The following is a 20,651-nucleotide window of genomic DNA, read 5'->3' as shown; positions in this document are numbered from 1 at the left end:
TGTCTCTCTCTCAAATGTAAACATTTTAAAAATTTAAATTCATTAAAGTGAAACACAGCAGAACATAAAATTAAATATTTAATTTTATTTATTTATTTATTTTGAGAGACACAGAGTGTGAGTGGGGAAGGGGCAGAGAGAGAAGGAGACAGAGAGAGAGAGAGAGAGAGAGAGAGAGAGAGAGAGAGAGAGAATGCCAAGCAGGGTCCACACTGCCAGTGCAGAACCTGATGCTGGGCTCGAACCCATGAAACTGTGAGATCATGACCCGAGCTGAAACCAAGAGCTGGATGCTCAACCTACTGAGCCGCTCAGGCACCCCTAAAATTAAGTATTTAAAGTGAGCGATCTCCTGCCATTTAGTGAGTTCACAATGTTGTGCGACTGCCAACCCTACCAACTTCCAAAATATTTCCATCGCTCCAAAATAAAACCCCCTACGCACTGGGCACTTTCTCCCCACTCAGGGCCTGGTAATGGCCAATCTGCATTCTGTCTCTACATTTTACCAATTTGGATATTTTATTTTCGTGGAATCCCACAATGTGTGACCTTTAGCGTCTGACTTCTTCCACTGCCCCTCGCCCAGAATGTAAGCAGCAGTCTCTGTTTTATTCGCCCCTGTATTTCCTGAGCCGAGGGACAGTGCCTGATGGAAGAAAAACAGTCAGCAAAAATAAGTGTTGAATGAATGAATGGGCGGGTGGATAAGTGGATGAAAGAAAGGTGGATGAGTGGATGCTCAGTGTCATCATCTGCAGAGTCAGGAGGACAGCTGTGGTTTCTGCACCCTCAGACTTCTGGGAGTAAATGAGTTGACCCATAGGAAGCACTCAGAACAGGGACCAGCACTTAGTGAGTGTGCAAGAAGCCTTCACTTTCACAACCAGTTTTCACCCTTCGAGTTCCTCCATCTTGTTATCTGGGAAAAGAAGAATGAAGCCTCGCCAGAGTGCTGAGAGGAGTCAGCAAGGGGGCATAAGCAGACCCCTCTGCCCCCACCACCGGGCACAAAAAAGCAGGGGGAACGTGATAAGGAGCCTTCTCCAGTAAGAAGTAAGCGTCATGAGTATTTCCCAAATGTTTTCAAGCTGCAAGGCCCTGTGCACCATTTCGGATCAGGAGCGTACCTAGGACTCGGAATCGCCCCATCCTGAGCAGGTACACAGTCTGATGGCTTCCGTGGAGTGAAGTGCACACTGGCCTTGGACCTCTCTGGGAACGCAGCGAAAAGATTCAGGGTTTCACACACTTTTCAGGAGATCATCCTTTCTGTATTTCCCCATGAAAATGAATTATTTGTGCAGCTCGAAAGGATGAGATCGGAGACTTGGCACTGTTTACCCCTCAGCCCCGGGACCCAAGTGCATACTTCTCACTCTGCCTGAGACACTCCTCTCTCAACCCCAGGCCTGCCTTCATCCAACCCCCTTCCCTCTGAGTTTAGGTCTCAGCAAATCCTTCCCTAACCCCACCCAGCCACCCAAGGAGCACCCCCTAACCCCTTCCCTAACCCCACCCACCCACTAAAAGGAGCAGGTCCTGTGTCATTTGCTTTCCTATAATCCTATCTGTCTGATGTGGCATATAGTGACTTACACTTATGTATATACACCATGGTATCATTGGTCCCCAGCCCCCCACCACTAAGCATAAGCTACGAGAACACATCTGTTTTGATCAGTACTGATAACCAAGGGCTTAGCACAGCACCTGACACAGAAGAGGTGATCAGTAAATCTATACTGACTGGATGGATAGATGGATGGATAGACAGAAAGATAATCAGACTGAAATCCCACTAAGGCAGGGACCTCACTTTCTGTATCTCTAAACCAGCACCACCCAATAGAATGCTAGCCCTGTATGTAATTTAAAATTCTCTAGTAATTAATTTTAATTATCTTATTTAGCCCAATATATCCAAAATATTATCACTTCGACAAGTGGCCAACATAAAAATGATTAATGTCATAATTTACATGCTGTTTTCATACTAAATATTCAAAACTGGGTGCATATCTTATACTTATGGTACACTTCAATTTTGATGCTATGTTTTCAATAATTAAAGTGAAATGGAGTCCTTCCAAAACAATTATCCTTGTGTTTAAAGGAAAAATATTTCCAAAATAATAACCTTCCATTTAAAGGAAAAATATTTTACGCTGCTCATTTTAAAATTTAAATCATCAAGGGACACCTGGGTGGCTCAGTCGGTTAAGCATCTGACTTTGGCTCAGGTCATGATCTCGTGATTCATGAGTTTGAGCCCTGCATCAGATCCTGGAGCCTGCTTTAGATTCTGGGTCCCCTCTCTCTCTCTCTCTGCCCCTCCCCAGCTCATGCTCTGTCTCTCTCTCAAAAATAAATAAAAACATTTAAAAAATTTTTAATGAAATAAAATTTAAATCATCAAGATTAAATAAAATCTGATGTGCAGTTCTTTAGTCACACCAGCCACATTTCGAGAGCTCCAGAAGCACGTGGGGGTGTGTCCTCCATTAGGGAGGGCACAGATATCAACTACAGCAGTCTGCAGGGAACAGGCACAGAAGCTTCCACTCTGAATGGGCTCTAGGGGAGGCAGCAATGACCATTTATTGTGACAAAATCAGAGATGCTCTCGATCCATTATCTCACTTGATCCATAGTAGTCCTTGATGACAGGTATTGCTGTTTTCATGTTACAGATGAAGACACTGGATTTGAGAGAGGTTAAGTCGTTGGCCAAGGTCACATAGTTAATGAGTGGTGGTCAGGATCTGAACCATGGACTGCTAAATCCCAAGCCTGTGTCCTTCACTACAAGGCTCGCCGAGCCCCATAATCTCTCTGTACTGACTCCCTAGAACCACACTGTACAAGGCATAGGAATGTACCACTCTACTGTGCTATGGTGGGTGCCAGGCTATTCCCAAATACCAGTTCTCCAGCTCGGAGCTCATTGAAACAGAAATTCTCCGCTCGGGTGTGGCCACGTGACTTACTCTGGCCAATGAAATGAGCACGCAAGCAACTGAGGGGAAGCATTAAGAACCAGTGAGTGTTCCCTCTCTCTGCCATGATGACCAGAAATGGTGCCTCATCATCCTGGATCCTGAAGATGGCATGGGCTAGAGCCACAGGTGACCTCTGATAAACATGTATTACGGGGCAGGGGTGGGGGGTTGGGGAGAGGACTCATTAATGTGAGCCACTGAGACTGGTTACCCAGATAACCTAGCCTCCTGATGGATGTGCACACAGTTAACTTGCAGCGGAAGATGGGTAAGTTTGGTGTTCAAGGAAAAGTGGGGGGCTCGGAGCTTTTCCTTATATTCACTGCCAGAATCCAGCAGTCTGCTCCTCCCCAAAGCCAGTGAAAGGGCTATTACACCACCAGCTGTGGTGGGGTCTGGTTTCATCCCTACTGGTATTACTGTATTTCTTACAAATAGCTCATTAAGGCAATTATCAGTCATTAGCACAGTAGCCCGAGCATCAGTACAATCACACACATTAATAAAACACAATTTAGCAGAGCGAGTGAAGACATGAACAAACTGGGCTCCCTTGTGGGGCACTCATGGCTTCAGCTGAAGAGAATTTCCACTAAACTAAAGCAAAGCACTGAAGAGAAGTTTGCCAATTCCAGCACCTTCTTAATGCTCATTTGCATGCAATTCAATTCAACCCAAAACAAAAACAAACAAACAAAACACAAAAAGCAAAAACCCTGAGTCTTAAAGGAGGAGTAAGAGTCTCAGAAGCAGAAAAAGTTAGTAGGCTTCCCAAGGGAAAAGAGCTCACAAATCTTCGAAACATGGAGAATATGTTAGATTCAGAGAGTGGTCAAGTTGAGGTCTGGTACACAGATGTAGGGCCCAAGGCCAGGAGGACCAGAGCCCAACTGGGAACAGCTTTCTATAACATGTTCACTTGTTCAGACTTTTTCTAGAGGCAATGAGGAATAATCACAGAGGCTTAGCCATGGGCTGCCATGAGCTGCTCTGAGCTTTAGAACAAGCCCTCACCGCATGGGAATGATGGGTTAGGAGACACAGGAAGGGGGCGGGGGGCGGGGGGGGGGGGAGCAGACCAGCAGCTAGTGCCATCGTCCAGGCCCAGGATGATGGGAACCCCACCCAAGCCTGTGGCAGGTGGAGATGAAATTCCTCCTCGACTGGATGACCTAAGTAAAGGAGGAACGAGGAAAGGGGAAATATCAGAGACAGAGTTCCTAAAGAGGACTCTGACATTTCAACCTTGGGGACACAACGGTATCATTAAAAGAGACATTTTGAAATTATTTTCATAGGTTTAATCTGGGAGGGGAAATGTAGGAGATGATTAACATATGCAAACACAGATGTTAAAATCTCATTTCTTTTCCCATTCAAGGGCACTTCATATCTGAACAACTCCAAGAGCAGAGGCCCCAGAGGACTAGATCATGAGGTCAAGGCTACACAAGGATCCAACATGCTCTGAAACGTACTGAGAATCTTGCCTGCCCTACTCTGCCTTTTTTTTTTAAGTTTTGTTTATTTATTTTGAGAGAGAGAGAAAGTACACATAGAGGAAGGGCAGAGAGAGAGGGGGAGAGAGAGAGTCCCAAGCAGGCTCTGCACCATCAGCACAAAGCAAGATCATGGCCTGAGCTGAAACCAAGAGTTGGATGTCCAGCCAACCGAGCCACCCAGGCGCCCCCCCTACTCTGTTTTTCTGTGGTTCTGACAAAGCGGCACGCCTGCCTGTAATGTGTGATGGACAGCTACATTTTGGACAAGGCTCCGTCTGTGACATGTGCTGTCTTCTCCAGGTCATTACTTCCACCAGATGTATTCAAGTGATGGCCCTCTCCCTGCATACCACAATGCCACTTCAATCCATTCAAGTCTCAAGGGACACCAGGACTCACACCAGCGCCTCCCAGCATGTACCTTCCAGCTAGGGTGAGTTGTCATTGGTAAGACCTCACTCAATCACGCGTTCACCTTCGATCTGCCAGGTCGGAGACACAGATGGTACAGGCCTCGCCAGGCTGTCCCATCCATCTATCAGACCCTCCGAGGTGTTCCTCTTGGGACTCTGGTCCATCACTGCGTTTCCCTGTGTTGGAGTATTTCATTCCATAAGCACAGTCAAGCCTCAACAGCTGTCCAGTCCAACAGCACAACATGGATCAAGAAACTCCTTCACAGTGTGTCTGCTCATCCAACAAACATATACACTGTGCCCTGACAACATGCCAGACCCTGTGCTAGACAATGAGGCACAGCGATGGAAAAAAAACCATCTGTCTTTCAAGGACTTCACAGCCTTCTCAAGGAGACAAAGAAAGAAAAAGACAAAATACAGACCTATTTAATGCAACTGGTTCTGCATGCTTTTTGGTGTTTTCCCATGCAGAGGTACCAAGTTAGTATAGAAACCAATGTGAAGCAAATAGTCTGTACGTAAGGGGTTGTCTTAGTCACTGCAGACTGCTCTAACAAAGTACCATGGAATGGGGGGCGTTCAGAAACAACAGACCCTTATTTCTTGTAATTCTGGAGGCTGGGAGTCTGAGCTCAGGTGCCAGTGTGGCCAGGTTCTGGTGAGAGCCCTCTTGCATGTTTGCAGACTGCTGACTTCTTGTATCCTTGCATCTGGAAAGCCTTTTGGCAGTGACTCTTATAAGGGCACACTAATCCCAGGGTGCCTGGGTGGCTCAGCCGGTTAAGCATCTGACTTCCTCTCAGGTCATGATCTCATGGTTGGCGAGTTCAAGCCCCACGTTGGCTCCGCACTGACAGTGCAGAGCCTGCTTGGGATCCTCTCTCTCTCCCTAGCTTTCTGCCCCTCCCCCATTTGGGCACTCTCTCTCTCTCAAAATAAATAAACTTTACCCCCCCCCAAAAAAAAAGGGCCCTAATCCCATTGATGGCGGGCTCCACCCTCATGACCTCATTTAATCATGATGATCCCCAGAAGCTCCACCTCCTGATGCTATCAACACATTGGAGGTTAGGATTCCAACATAAATATCAGAGGGGAAGACAGACAGACGGCCGGTCCATTGCAGTGGGAATTTACCAGGCTCATAAAGATTCTCTGTCCATCTTCTGACAGCCCCAGGACCAGAAACAAAACAGGTGCCAATACTGTCCCACACAAACATGCTGGTGAAAGATGGACATGTAGTGCATTTCAGATCCCCTCTGCCCAACAGGACAGGGATGGATGACACAGCATTGACAACGGTGATGGCTTATCTGCAGAAATGATACGTCACCGATTCCCATTTGCACACAAGCATCAGGAAACAATCCTCCACTTCTGCCCTCGCCCAGCTCTCAGCTCGGATGACAAAGCACTCCTTCGGGGTGTTCTATCTCTTCTGCTCATCAAAGATCTCCTGGTGAAATGCACTTTCATTGTGCACATGGGAAAGCCAGGCAGTCCTGAACACCATACTTGTCCCCACCTTGACAGATACTTCCAGCTTTCCTGAACTCTCTTGCATTCTGCAACGTTCCCAGCTTCAAACCCCTTATAGGAAAATCTTTAATTAGAAAACAAATGTCCCATCGTAACAACTCAATAAGCACTTAACAGATACACAGGGAGGGAAACAATTATTTACTGAGTGTTTCAATCATGCCGGATATACTCCACACTCTTACAATAAGCCTAAAAGATGTTTGTTTTCCCCATTTTATGGAGAAAAAATGTTTTAAAAGCCATCGCTGAGGGTCACTTATCACAGTGTGGAATGGGAAGGAAGTTATGTTGACGTCAAGATTCTAAGTCAGGTCTGTCTCGTTTCCAAAATGAAGATCCTCTCCATGAAGATCCTCTCCATGACATCCTCTCACTTGACCATTTCAAATTCCAGAATGTTCCCCTAGAAAGGCTGGTCTGATGGTCTGTAACTCTCCCCTAAGTGTGTCTGTCTCTCAAGTCATTCTCCTCAACCTGACCTCATCCATCACAATCTGTCTTCACAGTTAACATGTTGGCTGTGTGTTAGGCCAGCAAATGACACTTTTCCAATAGTCCCCAACGGGGGCAAATACAATATTTGGTTCCTGGCATCTCAATTAACAGTGACAACAACAATGATGGTTAGTTTAATGTGTCAACATAGCTAGTCTATAGTCCCCAGTTACTTAATCAGACACCGGCCTCAGTGTTGCTACGAAGTCACTTTGTAGATGTGGTTAACATCTGCAATCAGTTGAGTTTAAGTAAAGGAGATTACCCTCAATAATGTGGGTGGGCCTTGTCCAATCAGTTGAAGACCTGAAGAGCCAAAACTGAGGTTTCCCAGAGAATTTCTGCCTCAAGACTGTAGTATTGACTCTTGCCTGAGGTTCCCACCTGCCGGCAAGCCCTAGAGATTTCATAATTCCCACAACCTTGTGAGCCAATTCCTTAAAATAAAGCCTCTAGGTATAAATATATCTCTATGTCCTATTGGTTCTGTTTCTCTGGAGAACCCTGCCTGATACAACGACTAACACATGCATAATGTAATCCCGTGTGAACTATTCCATTTGATCCTCACAACAGGTCACTGATGTAAGAGTGTCTTTTCTCCAGAGGAAGAAACCACAGCTCCCCACCACTGAATAACACATCCAAGGAACACACAGACATAACTGACGGGGCCATCACTTAGACTCAGACCGTCATATTGCAATGGCATGTGCCTTTCTCCCAAGACATGCTGTCCCCCAAAAGCCACTGTAATCCCTAATCAGAACACCCGAGGAAAGGAGATTTAACAGTTTGCCGCTGGCTACATCTTGAACACAGCCCAAGGAAAATGGACGCCCACAACCTAAGCAAACTGGTTCCTCTCCTCTTGGTGGGGCAGCCCTGGTGTTGCAGCCCAGAGCCTACCAGGCTCAACTTCTCCCAGGACAGTAATGAGACCACAGACAATCGAGGAAGGGGCTAGCCGAGCAGAGAGTTTCCCTCAGTGCTTATCACCTTGGCTAAGCCCTGGGCCCTCCTGGGGTGCTCCCTTATCAAGCTGTCCAGCTGTTCAACATGAATGCCAAAATCACCGTTCTTCATTAATTCACTGGAAGCCTTCATGTAAACCTCATTAACGGGCACAGTAATTGCTCCGTGAATATTGCCCATTTTCCAATTATGTTTCTTTCCTCATGCCGGGAGAATCTCCCATCGGAGAAAAAGCACTGTGTTGCCTTCATCTGCTCGAAGACAAGTGGGTGAGTGATTGGCTTTTGACCATGGCTTCTACAACCATTTAAAAAAAAAAAAAAAAAGGACTCTTTTCATCTAAGACCCATTCTTTGGAATTCAACAGTGAGCAAAGTGCAGGAACCTGCCTGTCAAGCCAGCCCAGGGACTCACACACTTGTGCAACTTCAGAGAAGAGGCTGGCCATGAAAATGAAGTTTCAAAACAGAGCTGCAGCGAGGGTGGGAACTCCTTTGCTGCCTTTCCCACAAGGGGCATCACCGGAGGTGCATGCACATTCACATGCACATGGACGCCCTGCGAGTGTTCAGCCTCAAGCATCGGCAGAGAGCAGGAGGGGTGGCCACACGAGGAAGACCTTGGGGAGATGTGCCTTAGAAGTAGGAACCCGGCTGCTCAGCCGTTTGTAGACCATCATGAGCACCTCTTATGAGACTATCAACTGCTCATCACCTCCAAAAACCTGCAACCCTCCTGAGTCCAATTATCTCCAAACTTTCCCTCTTTTGCATTCAAGTTTCTCATTAAATGAGCACACAAAGCATGGCCTGGCGTTTGGATGCCTGCACTGTTTTCACAAATAGCAAGAGTCTAAGTGATGGAAACTGAGCCTGACAGTAGCCCCTATGGCCTGTGCAGGAAAGGAGAGAGTGAAAATCCCAGGCCAAAGATGAACAGCATGAGGCAGCCTCTGGAGTAACATGCAGGGTAACCCTCAAGAGGCAGTTTGTTTTGACAGACTGATAGACACAGACAGACACAGATATCAACAGATGGATGGATGACAGACACAGATGGATGGATGGATGGATGGAGGGATGGATGGAGGGATGGATGGAGGGAGGGATGGAGGGATGGAGAGATGACAGACATGGATGGATGAATGGATGGATATATACACAGATAGATGATGGATACAGATAGAGGGGGGAAGGAGGGAGAGATAGATGGACAGATAGACAGACATGGATGAATGGATGGATGGATAGACAGACATGGATAGACAGACAGATGGATGGATGGACGGATGGATAGATAGATTCATAGATAGATACACAGATAGTGGGGATGGATGGATGGATGGATGGATGGATGGATGGATGGATGAGTAAATAGATAGGGAGTGAGTTGTTGAGGCCAAGATTCTAAGTCAGGTCTGTCTGATCTCCAAAACTAATATCCTCTCTGTGACACAGGGTTTACCCTCATTTGACCATCTCAAATTCCAGAATGTTCTCCTGGAAAAGCTGCTCAGAGGGACTGTCACTCTCCCTAAGGACCTGTCTCTCAAGTCATTCTCTTCAACCAATCTGTCCCTATAACTAAGATACCAGGTAAATGTCATATGTGTGTATGTGTGTTATGGGTAAGTATACATGTGTATACCCACACACGTTATCTGCATACACACACCCACACACAGCGTCAAACACATACCCCTGAAGCTCAGTAGCTTCCATAGTCTCTCCTTCGCCAAGGCACGTCGGTGCCTTCCCCACCTGGCACTTGCCTACAACCTTGTCTCCCACGCACCTCAGCCCCTTGTAGGCCACTCCCTCTACAGGCCCCTGCAGAGGCTGTCGGAGGTTTATGAAAGGCCCTCAGGCTCCCTCTTACCTCTCCTCCAATGGTGTTCCATGTGTGAGCATCTTTCTCAGGCCTTCCCATGGCTTGCCGCACTTGGTCACACACTTGCCCTTCTCCTCTCTCTAGACCAGGACACCCTCAGGGCAGCCCCTACTGCTTTCATGGCTGGATCCCTAGCATGACGTCCACTGTTCTTGTGGCTGTTGGCCAGTTCACAGAGCCAAAGAGCTTTTGAGTTGCTGCAGAGTCACCGAATCCACATGCAGAGAGATCACAGAAGGGAAAAACAGAGCAAAAATACAGAGGACGGAGCTAGGGCCGCTGGAGCCGGACTCAGCTTCCTAGTCGAGCTGGGGGCAGGAAAAAGCCTGCTGGCTAAACAGCTACCTAATAAATGTGCCCTCACATCTGAGACAGGCTCCACTGCGAATTAACATTCAGTAGCACACCTTCTATTGGCAAAACGCTTCATTGTCATTTTTACTGGTTATGCCTTACAACTTCCCGCTAGGTCAATATCATGGAGGGGGTCAGTGGTAAGGTAGGACAAGATCATTATCCATGGTTGACAGATAGGGAGGCTGAGGAGAGAGGGAAGGCAGAAGGGAGGAAGGAAAACTGGGGAGCCTAGTGTGGCACATGGAAAAGGGGCCTTTACAGGCAGACGACCCCGAAGGACACCCCAGTTCAGTAACTATTTTGACCTTGGACAGTCTGTGCCACAGTGTGTCACCTATAAAAACAAGCTATGATGAGGCGCCTGGGTGGCTCGGTCGGTTGGGCGGCCAACTTCGGCTCAGGTCATGATCTCAGGGTCCGTGAGTTCGAGCCCCGCGTCGGGCTCTGTGCTGACAGCTCAGAGCCTGGAGCCTGCTTCATATTCTGTGTCTCCCTCTCTCTGACCCTCCCCTGTTCATGCTCTGTCTCTCCCTGTCTCAAAAATAAATAAACGTTAAAAAAAAAAAAATTTAAAAAAAAAAAAAAAAAAAAACAAGCTATGACTGGGGCGCCTGGGTAGCTCAGTTAAGCATCTGACTCTTGATTTCGGCTCAGGTCGTGATTTACGATTCCTGACTTTGAGCCCCACATGGGAAACCTGCTTGAGATTCTTCTCTCTCTCTCTCTCTCTCTCTCTCTCTCTCTCTCTCTCTCTCTCTCTCTGCCCCTCCCCTGCTTGCACATGCTCTCTCTCTCAAAATAAATAAACTTAAAAAAAAAACACGAGATATGACTATACTTACTCACACTAGCACAAATATTAAAATCTCCCTATGATACAATGGCCAGTTTATAAGAGTTAAATAAATGGCATTTCTTTTCCTAGTCAAGATGGAGTACAAGAGAGTGAGGGGCTCAGGATTCCAACCTGGGGGCTCCCAGGGCTCAATATGGCGGGCACAGTGAGAGCCAGTTTACAAGATTTATTCACATGCGTGGGCTGCTAGTTCTTATGTAGCCAGGGCATTTTAACAAGAAAAGTGGGAGAAGGGCTTTTAGTAAAACATTTTGCCTCGGAAGGTTGGAAGAGTCGGCTGGGACAGAAGGGGGTTCAAAGAGGTGGTGCGTATGGGGGCACCCACTCTTTCACAAATATTCACTGAGCGGCTATGACGTGCCAGAGACTAGGAAGAGGGTTACCATCTCTCACGTGTATCTCAATATGCATTCACTCTACCCCCATCACCTGACTGAGCTTTGAGCCATCCACCACTGTGGCCCCTTCAGTTCCTGCTGCCCACGGCTAAGCCTCACCCCTCAGGTTAGCTGCTGGTCCCCCCGTCACGGGGCAGCTCCTCCACCTCCTCAGAACCCAGAGCACCCCCCACCCCTGCAAAGACCTTCCCATCCAGCATGACCCCACAAGACACTCCCATCACACTGCTGTCTCTGCTTTACCTGGGGCACATACCAAGGTGTGAAACCACCCTGTTTGCCCGTTTACAGCCTGTTGCTCCAAAGACAACATTTGCTCCATGGGGACAGGGACCCTGCCAACTCATTCATGGTTGTCTGTCCAGAGCCCGATAGACTGTAGGTGTTTGAGAAGTACTTTCCAAATGATCAGGGAGGAGGAGAGAGGAGGAGCATGGGGTGGCTGCACAGGACTGGAATGGACTTGAGACCACGCGGGAAGCAGGCAGACTACCTACTGCTGGGGGCCTGGGGGCAGAGCCTTGTACAGCAGGGGTTCTCATCAGTATCTGTCCACAGTCTGTACAAGCTTGCCTTCCCCCCTCCCCCCCCCCAGCATGTATTTATTTTATTCCTTCGCTTCTTGAGGGCAGCAGCTCTGTGTCCTACCCTTCTGTGCCCCATGGACCTGAACAGATGGTACATAGCAAATACTTATTGAATAATGAAAACGAAGCAGCCTTGCCCGCGCTTTCTGGTTTATTTTTAAACAGATGAGACACCCAAGGACCAGCAAGCCCAGTGACTTGGCAAAGGCTCACAGAACTCAGCGGGTGAGAACCGAGGTGGTCCCACCTTCGGGGGCTCTGTGTGCCGTGATCACTGACTCCCTCGGATGCCGAAAGAACCATCAGTCCTTCGACCCCTCCTCAGGAGCGTCTCCTCTCCACAAGCAGGCTCCGGCCAAGGCTGTGGGTTACACCCCATCCCATTCTCACTGCCTTCCCAGGAACAGATGCCACAAATATTCGGGCACACGGTACGTGTTCAATAAATATGCATTGATAGACTGATTTATCCCCACGCTCAAAAGCAACCTCAAAGACCACCAGTTTGAGGGGAATTGGACTCATCCATTTTACCAGCAGTCTGATCCGGGTTTCCAAGTTCACACGGATCCCATAACCTTTGTAATCCAAAAGTACTGACCACGACAGCCAATTTCCGTCCACCCCACCATCACGTCTCATTTTATCTCCTCCCCAGGGTACGTGAGCTCGAAGCTCTCCCTGGGTCTGCTAGCCTGCAATGCACATGGGAGGACTAAACAAGTAAGTTATCCCACACATACAAATGCCCTGAATAACCTGTTTGAAGTTGAGACCTTCTGGCCACAAACTCTGTATCCCTCTGTCGCTGACAGATTTCAGGTTTTCTCCTTCCCTTTCCCGTTCTACCACCATCCCCGGGCAGCTCCAGCCAGCCTGTGGCCGTCCATACCACCGGTTTACCCAGTCCTTAATTTCTGATGCCAACATCCTTTACCACCACGCCTCCTTGGTACCAGCTCATGGTCCCAGACATCATCCAAGAATTTCCTCAACTATCTGAACTATAAATATCCTTCCTTTACGAATTACTTAATCCCACTAAATCCACTTTCCTTAACCTACATATCCCCCAACCGTGGGGCCCTCTGTGGAGAGAACTCACTGTTCACCAAGCCCCATACACAAGGTGAGACAGTTTTCAGCCTTCTTGCAGTGAGGTGTGACCCTGGGGGACTAAGTTTTAACCAGTGGGACGTGAGCAGCACTGGCACCGTGCTCTTGTCCTGTGCTGGCTGGACATCAGTATCCACAGCTTCGAGACCACATGAGGACCCAAGTCACTGTGTGGAGCAGACATTCCACCCCCTTCCTTTACTCTCCCCAACCTTCTCCTTTGGAGAATGAGAAACAAACCTCTTGAAGCATTCTACACTCTTGGGGCTATTCAGGCTGCTCTAATGAGATGGTTATAATAATTAACAAAACATTTGCAAAATGCCTAGTACGGGATGTGACATAGAGCCTGCCAACATAACAGACATGTGATTAATTTTTTTTCCCTTTACTCGCTCCTGTAGCATTTTGCCCCGACTCTTTAAAATGAGAACAAAGGGGCGCCTGGGTGGCGCAGTCGGTTAAGTGTCCGACTTCAGCCAGGGCACGATCTCACGGTCCGTGAGTTCGAGCCCCGCGTCAGGCTCTGGGCTGATGGCTCGGAGCCTGGAGCCTGTTTCCGATTCTGTGTCTCCCTCTCTCTCTGCCCCTCCCCCGTTCATGCTCTGTCTCTCTCTGTCCCAAAAATAAATAAAAACGTTGAAAAAAAGAAAAAAAAATTTTTAAATGACAACAGAGGTTGCCAGGTATTAAATTCCCCACTGCACTCTCGCCCTCAGTGCTGCCTGGAAAGCTGGCAGCCATGTCCTGCTCAGACCCCTGGTAAAGCCCAAGACCATTCAAAAGTGGACCAAGTTCATCCGGCACCAGCCAGACGAAGTCGTCAGAATTAGAAGCAACTGGCGGGAACCCAGAGTCACTAACAACAGGGTGCACAGGAGATTCAAGCGACAGATCGTGACGCCCAACCCTGGTTACGGGAGTAACAAGAAAGCAAAGCACATGCTGCCCGGTGACTCCCGGAAGCTCCTAAACCACACCGTCAAGGAGCTTGAAGTGTTGCTGACGTGCAACACGTCGCACTGCACAGATGTGGACACTGCTCACACGTGTCCTCCAAAGCCACTGCGGAAAGAGCAGCCCGGCCGGCCATCAGAGTCAGCCATCACAACGCCAGGCTGCACAATGAAGAGAGTGGACAGACAGCTTGCACGCGCATTGTATTTCTGTTAATACAACCATAAAACTACAAAATAAACCAACTAATTAAATACATTCCTCTCTGAAGTAAGCTGCATTTTACCCATCTTCATCATCAGTTATTAAGCACTGGTTATCAGTAACTAGCAGCAGCTGGCATTCACGTGTCAAACTTGAAGTGCTTTGTGTGTGCGATTTCATTTCCTTACAAAACCCCTATGAGGGAGGTACCATTTGTATTCCCAGGTTTCAGGAATCGAAGGCTCAGAGTGGGTTAAGGATTCTGCCTGAGGTCAAAAAGCTAAGAGAGAACAGAGGGCTTGACTCCAAAGCAGGTGTTCTGGTCCTGTCTTTTCCACTAAATTGTCTTTTCCACTAAATGTGGTCCTCCCTCCTGGTCCACCACCACCCAGCTAGCTGCCCAAGCCAGGAATGTGCAGACCCTCCCAGGCTCCTTCTTCTCTTTTATTCCCCATGCTTACCACTCACCACTCATGAGACCAAGTGCTTCTCTCCATCCCCCTGCAGCCATCTGAATGCAGCTGGCTCTCATTCCTACAGCTTCTTGATGGAGACAGCAGTGGGCCAGGGTGGGGGAGGGGGGACGGTTGGTAACTCACCTCCCAAATTGCTCCTTCCTCGCCGCTGCTCAAGAGGTATGCTGGCTGAAACTCAGTCACACAGTGCCACACCCCTGAACACCCTCAATGCTTCTCATGAACTACACATGAGGCACCCTCGCCCGTGCCGCTGCCCATGGTAGCAGACTCCCTGCACCGACTTGATGAACTTATTGTCAGTTACACAGCACTAGACTATTCACTCCTGAGGGCAGGAACCTTTCTTCTTCTTCGTCTTCTTGTTTATTGTGAGAGAGAGAGAGCAAGAAAGAACGCAAGTGGGGGAGAGGCAGAGAGAGAGAGAAAGAGAATCCCAAGAAGGCTCCATGCTGTCAACGCAGAGCCCAACACGGGGCTCCATTTCACAATCCATGAGGTCATGACCTGAGCTGAAATCAAGAGTCGGACGCATACCTGACTGAGCCCCCCAGGCACCCAGGGCAGGAGCCTTTCTTAACCATCACTGTATCTACACCAGACTTCCATGTCGTCACCGGGAACATGGTGGTAAACAGAACAAACCCCTCTGCCCTCCTGAGATCCCACTCTGCTTCAGGGATCTCCGAATGCTCCATGCTGGCTGGCAGGTATCATAGCAAGGGCAGAATGGACTTAAAGAGAACCCTGGCTTCACATCCAAATGCTGCCACTTCACTATGTAAGCACAACAGAGTTAGCGGTCTTCTCCGGTCTCAATCTCTTCATCATCAAGTAGAAAACCTGGCAGCTACAGAAGCCTACCGTAGGGTTAAGTTAGGTGATATAAGCTTGGAACGGTGTGTGGCACGTAATAGGCAAATCCTGACTGATCTCCCCATCTCGAAATTGTAAGCTCTTAGAGTCTGGGGGCCATACTTACATTTCCCTTTCTTTCTCCACCATGCCATTGGGGATATAAACCATGCTTGATAAATGTTTGTTTGACTGATTAGCTAGTGCAGATCTCCAGGAAAGTGAGCCAAAGATATTTAAGGATCTTTCTTCCTAGCCACCTGTATAAAGGATATAGAAGAACATGCTGAGAAAGAGAACAGAGCAGAGATAACAGGTAAAGACTACTCCAAAATGATGTCCTGTGTCCTCTTTACCCCAGCCAATGACCTTCTGCTTGCTGAAGCCCATATTTCTCCTAGTAGAAAGATATGTGTGCGTGTGTTCATATATACTTACATCAAAGTAGCTCAACTGTCAGTACTCTACTGGAAATTCTCAACAACCATAAGCATAAGGAACAAGAAAAAAATAAGAAGGGAGACAGACTAAGGTCTGCGCAAACGATCAAGCACTTACAAACTGCCCATGAAGAAATGGAAAACTATAAACAGCAGTGCCTCAATTTACCCAAGTTCTATTGAAGTAACATTTTTGGGTAACAAAAGGCTTACTGCTTTTGTTACATTTAGTTTTAACTAAGTGAAAAGACACTTCCTCTGGTCTTATAACCAATATAACAAATATATTCGAAATTTTTCTTAATGATCCTAGTTAATTACATATCCCCAACCTTGGCATGGGCCTGACCAAGGCACTGTGTAGCAATAGCTTTTACTATATGCAACAGCATTATATGTGCCCCCGGGAGCTAAAGAAGCATCCTGGCAATCAGCTCTACGCAATGGATCTACCTGACCTTATCACTGGTAGACATGACTTTCCCATACTTTTCCTAGATGTCAGGCTGTCACTCCTTTTCATGTTTCTGGCCAGCTTCTCAAGCTCGTCTTTCAATGCACTGTTTTGTTATATCCTCTAGCCTAGGAATTCAAACGTCAAGTTGGTCAGAATAATCTAAGGCCATCAGGGATCACATGGTTCATCTTCTCCCAATCACAGGCAGACCCGATCGTCCCCAGCTCCTGCAAGTGAACAGTGACCTTGTGACTATCTTTGGACAACCAACTGTAAGCAAAAGCCTGTAAGAGCCAAAACATGATTCCCCAAGTTCCAACTTCCTCTAGCCACCGGGATCTAGCACATTCCAAGGAGTGGGACTTGCTTGAGTCCCAGAGTATTGTGTAACACAGAGCAGAGACCCTCCCCACAGACACATACCAACCACAGATGAGTGTGTTACATGAGTAAGAAATAAATCCTTGTTATTTAAACCACAGAGATCTGGAAATTGCTCATATAAATAACATAATCTAATCCATCATGACAAATATAAATGATATATTAAAAAAGAAAACAAAATCATGAGTCATCTGTCAAGAGGCCCTCCAACGAGAAAAATTCAGGAGCTTATACTCAGACCACAACACACACCTTGCCCTTGCTCACGTGCATAAATATATCCCGGGACGCCTGGGTGTCTCAGTCATACATCCAACTCTTGATTTTGGCTCAGGTCATGATCTCAGTTTTGTGATTTCGAGCCCCACTTTGGCCTCTGCCCTGACAGCGTGGAGCCTGCTTGGGGTTCTCTCTTTCTCTGCCCCTCCCCAGCTCACACACTCTCTCCTTCTCTCTCTCAAAACAAATAAATAAACTTAAAAAAATTTATAAATACATCCACAGTACCAGAGTGCACCTGATTTTACTGCTTCCTTGCTATGTCTCCGGGGAGCTAAAACCTGCCCAAGGGCAGAAACCATGTCTTTTTCCTGTCTCCCCAGAACCTAATACAGTGCCTGATACAGAACAGAGGTCAATACATACTAATGTAGGGTGGAAAAAATAATTAGTAGAGCTTGCCCAAGTTAACACAGGACCTGTAACGGAAAAGGAATTAGGCTCAACCATCCTCCTAAACCACAGTTCCAACCACCCCATCGGATAGGTCCAATGGCATGCTGTCCCCTGTCCTTGCCCTCCACATCTGAGGACACAGCCAATGACTCATGCCCATAGAGAGTGTGACTGTGGACAGATGCATCTGCACCCAGCCAGCGGCTCCTTCTGTCCATTGTGCCTGCCCGTTAGACAGTGAGGAATTTTCTGGCCAGGGCTGATGGTCGATAGAGCTCTTTCTGCTGCCCTTTGGGGTCAAGATATCCTTGTACCGACTGAGTCATCTGAACTTCACACTGGCTGTCCTGTTGGAAGGGAAGACCTTGGAACAGGACTTTGTAGTTACCCCAGAGCACCCCACAGCCCAACGACAATGCATTCCTCATGTGCCCTTCAAGTACCTCACCAACTAACAAAAATTGGTGCCATGTACTGGGTGATCATGCCATTGTGCTACGTACTGGGTTACGTACTTTGCTTACATTCCTCTCCCACCCAATCTTTAGAACACTCTCATAGGGTAAATATTGCTATCCTCATTTTCTAGATGAGAATATGGATGAACTGAAAGGCTAATGTCACATGCTCAAGTGAAACACCCAGGGGGCTCCTGGATGGCTCCGTTGGTTAAGCTTCTGACTCTTGATTTCGGCTCAGGTCATGATCCCACGGTTTGTAAGATTGAGCTCCGTGTCAGGCTCTTCACTGATAGCTGGAGCCTGTTTGAGATTCCCTCTCTACCTCTCTCCTGCTCAAACTCTCTCTTTCTCTCTCAAAATAAATAAATAAACATTAACACACACACACACACACACACACACACACACACACACACACAGGTCCTGGATTTTCTTAACATTTTATTGACTGGTATTTCTCAATCACATGTATTTTTCTGAATCCACCATTTATCTGTTCATCTACTTGTTCCTTTCACCTATAAATATTTACTGAGAGCTCTACTATCCCCATTTTCTATATGAGGTTTCAATTTAGCTAGCAAATGATGGTTCCAGAATTTAAAGGTTCGACTCATTACAAAGCCGAGGCACTCTTTATTAATAACAGCACCTACCTCATAGGGTTTTAATGATAATCGGATGAACTATATAATATAGGGAATGTGCTAACAGCAGTGCCACACACATAGTATGGCTTCAGTAAATGTCAGCTGTTTATAAAATTAAATAAATGACAGCTATTGCCCACCAAGACATTTTGGCACAGTCTTTGGTAAAGAGAGGTGGGAGAGGGATGGGGGCAGGTGGGCAATAGGGACCAGGTCTTATGTTATATTGTATTAGTGCTCACCCCAGAGGCAACACTTGGGGGCTGTGCTTTCTCGTATGCAAGATGAGGACAATGTGTTAGATCATCTCCAGGAACTTGTCTTAAAATGTTGTGATTTGTGATTCTAGTAGTTGATCAATAAATAAGCGACTTCATGACTAAGCACCCGAGGGAATCCCCCAAGTCCGCTCTGCAGAGAACACGGGTCTTTACTCTAGAAAACGGGGAGGGGGGGGGGGTCCCAGATGACTGAGCCGCTCTAAAACAAAGCTCAGAAAGGAACATCCAAGAGGCCACTCTTTTCATGTCAGAATAGGGGTATTTATCAGATCCCAAATACAGGATGGAGACAAAGACAGGGAAACAAAGCCCACCTGGCGTTCCCACCACCCATCAATGCTGACTCCAACAGAGACTGGAAGCCACTAAACTCCCCAGCTGCAATTAGTGAGAACAAAACAGCAGGTGTGCATGTGGGAGAGCAGCATGATGGGAGGAAGCGCCCGGGAATGCAACACACAAAGTGCCACTCAATGAGGAACGCAGAGCAGGAGGCTCAGGAACGCATCAGAACGGGGCTGGGGAGGGGCAGGGCTGAGGATGCCAACTTGCCCGTCCCACACCTAGAAATCCTGGTGCCAAGGACAGACACATCTGCCATCCAGCATACATTTCAAACACAGGCACATTCGTTTCTCTTTTAAAACAGAAAGAAAGAAAGTTTTTTTTTTTTTTTAATTGTGGTAAAATTCCTTATGTCACAAACTTGGTGGCTTAAAACAACAGAAACTTGCTCTCTTAGAGCTTTGGAGGCACAAGTCCAAAATCAAGGTATCCCGGGGCTGGGCTCCCTGCAGCAGATCCAGGGGAGAATCCAGTCCTTGCCTCTCCCAGCTTCCAGTGGCTGCTAGCATTCCCTGACTTGTGGCTTCTTGACAGCAGTCCCTCCCTCCGTGGTCACATCGCCTTCCCCCCTTCTGTGCATGGACATCTCCCTCTGCCTCCGTCTTATAAGGATGCATGGGATTGCATTTAGGACACACCCCCAATGATCCAGGATTATCTCCTTATCTGGAGATCGTTCACCAATCACACCTGCAAAGGGTCTTTCCCGACTTTCAAGTGAAGTAACATTTACAGGTTCCGGGGATTAAGACCTCATATCTGTGGGGGACATTTTTCAGCCTACTTCAATTCTCTTCTTACCTAATTTTAAGAAAATAGACAAATATTTTACCTTCAGAGTCACAGACCTAGGATAGCCAATGCTGGAGTAACAGCCTTAGACATCAGCACATTCCAGCCTCCTCCAACTGAAAAGAAGAGGCCAGAGGTGAAAGTTTTTGGCCTGGAATTCCCCAGAAGACACAGCCAGGCAAACAAAAGCTACTTCAATCCGCGGCTTCTCCCAGGGCATTTAAACAACTTCCCTGAAAAGAATATTCTATTACCCTCCTCTCCCCCCCCCTCAAAAAATCCACCGTGCATAAATTTTTGGTACATCTGCTGCATAAAATGAGCCACATCTCTACAAAGGGATATAATTTACAAAAAAAAAAAAAAAAAAAAAAAAAAAAGCCACTTCTGAGTTAGCCCAGTAGACCAGAAATACGAAATTCAAGAGTTCTGGCGTGGGTTCACGCCTGGGCAGTGTGACCTCAGACCTGTCACACAGTGGCCTATGCAGGAGCCACACGGGAGGTGTGTGACAACTGGGATCTGATCAGGG

The 20,651-nt window shown here is 47.3% G+C and overlaps 1 protein-coding gene across 1 annotated transcript in view; it reads right to left on the bottom strand.

Annotated features, from left to right (window-relative positions):
• The window catches only part of LARGE1 (LARGE xylosyl- and glucuronyltransferase 1), a 548,933-nt gene that overhangs the window by 442,268 nt on the left and 86,014 nt on the right, over positions 1-20,651 (bottom strand). The gene's annotated exons all lie outside the window — the stretch shown is intronic.

Source organism: Puma concolor, chromosome B4, assembly GCF_028749965.1.
Source record: "Puma concolor isolate L17-30 chromosome B4, mPumCon1.1.hap2, whole genome shotgun sequence".
NCBI classification, from domain to species: domain Eukaryota; kingdom Metazoa; phylum Chordata; class Mammalia; order Carnivora; family Felidae; genus Puma; species Puma concolor.
This window is presented reverse-complemented; position numbering and strand designations above follow the sequence as displayed.